Below are 4,209 nucleotides of genomic sequence, written 5' to 3' on the forward strand. Positions count from 1 at the left end.
CGTCCTCCTAAGGAGTTGGAGGCACGTTGTCGCAAGAGATGCGCTTTAGATAAAAAATACTTCCACAATAAATGGTTCTAAATACCACTAATGAATTTTTAAGTTTTTATGTGTGTTACTTTAGCAGATCGGCAATAAAACTCTCTCGATAATCTGATATTTTTCTTATGTTTTTCTCTGCGCTTGCATCTAAATGACATAGGCATATCTATTTTAGCATCTTAAATAATTCAGATAATTATGTCTCAAACAGACATTGGTCAAGAACCTTCTTGGTATCGTGCCCTTTCGACTGCTCTGAAGACTATGTGGCGGAGGAATTGACTCACAGAGCTCGGGCCTACACTGTGAGTATCGAAGGATGGTGCGGGGTTGCTTGGGGTTGAGCAAGGATGTCGGGGAGGAGGGGATGGTGCAGGCGTGAGGGCCAGGCAGCAGCGTGGTGCTCGCCGGTGGCACCGCGTGATGGCCTGAGTGGGAGGTCCGTGAAAAATCCATATCTAGGCTCCTTGGAACATGGATGGGAATATAAGGACAAGGAGAGTTGCACTCCCCTCCGTATAAAGGTGGGGTTGGGGGGTTCTTATGAACAAATTATTTTTCGAAAAAGGGGATCTGTTAGAGCAATTTTTTAGCCTAACTCTCCTATATTAGAATTGTTTTGGGATAGGAGAACAGATGGAGACGCTCTCGGCCGAGGAACGCATCAGCTCAGGAGCGGATTTGCTGGATTCTTTAGGTTCCTTTGGTTTATCTCTTTTATATGGCTTTTCATGGATTTTTTAATGCAGTTTTTTGTTTTCTTACTGATCTTGCTTAATTTTTATGTCAAAATTTATATTTGTGTTCATATGCTATCATCTGCTCTAGATTATAAAATAAAGCAAATGGAAACAACAAACAAACAACTAAGGGGAAAAGAAAAAATAACATCGTCAACCCCCATCCCGTGCAACCCTACTTGAGTGTGGCCATGCAACTGCACAATTACAGTTGTGTGTCTGATGGTGTGAGTTAGCAATCATCCGGTGGCTAAAGTGTAAACCAAGTATGGAGCCAGTGCGTACAATAATATTTCTCTTGTCAAAAGTGACAACATTATAACAATGACATATTGACCACAAGACGAAGCCATAACAACCAAGCTAAAAGACTTTGAAATGCCTCAACCAGTGATCTGGAATTAATTTGTAACATTATCAGGGGAATATAAGCTATAAATAAACAGACAACAAACAATTGATAATTGGTTCATAGGCTGAATGCCAAAGCACTTGCAACTCCGACATCATGGCAGAGAAGCCCCTCTCAGGGTCTGAACGCCATAGTAAGACACATTTACCACTTCCTAGAGGGATATAAGTTATACACTCTCCGTCTGATAAATACTTACTGAAAAAATGGATATATCTAGATATATTTTAGTTTTTTATATATCCATTTTTATCTATTTTTGCCACAAGTAATTTAGGACAGAGGGAGTACATGATATGGACTATAAACCATATGACTAGAGTAAATGATAATAATAAAGGTATATGTTTAATTGTCTCACCATAATTAGGAAAAAGTCTATTTGAATTGCCTGTCGGTTACTTTTAGTAACATTATCCTTAGTTAATATGGCACCTCGGCGCATATACCAAAGATTCTCACCTTTAATGAAAATTATTTTTGCGGAGGTGCCTAATTTTGACTAGGGATATTAGATGATTCTTTTTTGAAAAGAAGGATTACCCCCGGGGGACGATGCATACAGCCATATATCTATAATACCTAAATAGTTGATCCTCACTAAACCAATTCTCTTGACATGCAGCCTAGCTACGTCATCACACTTGCCCAATCAGTGCTCAGTTTCAAACAACGGCGAGTTTTTTTTATGGTAATCACACACTAATTACTCCATGCTCCACGTGGCCCACTGGCAAAGCTGAATGTTTCTGCGGCCCTATCTCTCCCTAATTAACTCCCCCAGTCCCCCACCGGTTGATTTGCGCGGATCCTTCTATATATGGCAGAACATCTCCATCATCTCCCCAATTAACGCCCCTACCAACTAATTTTCCATGCCTCCTTTTATATTCTACGGCAGATTATCTTCGTCTTGACGTCTTCTATGTCAGATTATCTTCGTCTTCTACACCGCCTCCTTTTATATTCTACGACATATTATCGTCGTCTTCTATGGCAGATTATCTTCGTCTTCTACACCGAACGAATGCAAACTGGAGATGCGGACCTTCAGTGTGCGCCATGGAGAGGATGGTCATCAACTCATCATAAGTACCTCACGTCATGGCTCTACAAAAGCTCGAAGCTGAAGAACCTGCATAGGATGGCCATCGCCATATTCATCTGCAGGTACATCGACTCCTTTCCTAACGGCCACGCGCTGCGAAACCTGCCATTTTGTCAATGGTCGATCCACCGCTCAGGCCAGAAGCTAGGGTGTTGGGGGCCCAATTGTAATCAATCTACCCCACGGACCAGGGCACGTCATTCACCATCCATCAACATCTTGGTGTTGTTCTGGAGTACTGTTCCTTCGATGGTACCAATGACTTGGCCCCTGAGCCGGTAACTAATCCCTTACATTAATACATAATTATATCTCTCAAATTTACCTTGCGGGGATGTTAATTTTTCTTCATGCATGTATGTTTCCGTCATACAAGTTATAGTGCTGGGCGAAATTTGAAGTTCCTTATGTATCTCCTATGTTACATGGTACGGGGATACGGATACGGGGATACAGATACGACGATACGGGAAAACGGCACGTTCTGAAAATAGACTTACGGGGATATGGCGGGTACATATATAAATGCATAGAAAATCAGCACCCCTAAACAATACCTTGAGGATGAGAAAATAGACTTTCATTCATGGTGATCTGAATCATCAGCGGTGTTACTCCTAGACCCGGTCCCAGAACGAGCGACAGAGGATTAAATGTTCAACCTAGACGCCATTCCCTAACAATTGAGAAAAATAGATAAATAGATGCCCTCGTTCTTCCCTAAATCCTAATCCAAAGCATGGAGGTAAAACAATACAGAGAGCTGTGAGGAATGGATTGAAGCTTGTTTGCGTACAGATTCTTTAGATGGACAATTGACGAAGACTTGAAGACGAGCGGCGAGGCGCTGCTGGCGGCGCCTAGACGGAGCTTAGATGCGTCGCAGAGACTTCGATTCCTCGCGATGTGGCAACTGCCAGGAGAGGCGAGAGGATTACAGGCGATTAGGATGTTTTGTCATCCATCGAGCAGGCCTTTCGATGGGCTGTAACAGGCTCGTACGTATGGCTCATGTATCTCATGCGTGTCCCAGCCGTTTTCTGATTTTTTGCTCTTTATTTTAATTCAAAAAATGGGATACTTTGGGATACGCATATCCCAGGCATATCTGTGCGTATCCCCGTCCCGGTGCAGTATTCTGCACCGATACGGCACCTCCTCGCCGTATCCCTGCAACGTAATCTCCCAGGCTCCCAGCCTCACGCAATCTGATTCATATGAGGCTATTCCGATTACTCCATGGATCCTTTAATAACCTTGCTCTACTATCTTACTAATTGTGAGGTTATCCTACATGGTTTCCTGATTGTTTTTTGCCAGGCGCATAGATGAATGAGTCTCTGTATTATTTTCTATCTGAACGATGCATGGTCATTAGTTATTCCTCTGGATCGTCATCTAATTGTGTTATGTAATTTAGTGCGCATGCTGCTTTGTAGGGAGGTGCTTACTAAATCCACACAAGCTTTGAAGCCCTGGATTGAAACGAGGAGCATAATTAGTTTTCTCTATTAAGCATCTAATAACTCAGGTTGTGCTATTTCCACTGAACTGTTTAAAATTTGATTGATGGTGCCCTTGCCAATTGCCGTAATGCTTCCCGCTCTAAACTTATGTAACACCTACTTGGCTATAATTCCCGCTCTAAAATGCAGAAGGTTGATCTACAATATACCATAAGTATCTCAGAACCAAAATTTGTACATAACCTTTCATATCGTCTCTATTTTAGAATCTTCATATTAATGTGTATATACACATTGGTTTGTATGTAAATCATATGAGATTAATTATGTCATACCACTAGTTAATAAAAACATCACATGATGCACATTTTGCTATGTTTATAATTACACTCCAAGAACTGTGTCTATTTCAGTTTTTTCATCTTAAGATCATACATCTAC

At 41.6% G+C, this 4,209-nt stretch overlaps 1 long non-coding RNA gene across 3 annotated transcripts in view; it reads right to left on the reverse strand.

The window, feature by feature from the left end:
• Window positions 1–3,297, reverse strand: part of LOC119335851 — a 6,593-nt gene extending 3,296 nt beyond the window's left edge. For all 3 annotated transcript variants that reach the window (XR_005162090.1, XR_005162089.1, XR_005162088.1), the window contains exons 1-2: window positions 3,099–3,297; window positions 2,860–2,978 (exon numbers count right to left, since the gene is read on the reverse strand). This is a non-coding gene — a long non-coding RNA (uncharacterized LOC119335851). The remainder of the gene's footprint in view (window positions 1–2,859; window positions 2,979–3,098) is intronic.
• Between the last annotated feature and the right edge of the window lie 912 nt (window positions 3,298–4,209).

The sequence above is a fragment of the Triticum dicoccoides genome, chromosome 7B, assembly GCF_002162155.2.
Source record: "Triticum dicoccoides isolate Atlit2015 ecotype Zavitan chromosome 7B, WEW_v2.0, whole genome shotgun sequence".
In the NCBI taxonomy this organism is placed as follows: domain Eukaryota; kingdom Viridiplantae; phylum Streptophyta; class Magnoliopsida; order Poales; family Poaceae; genus Triticum; species Triticum dicoccoides.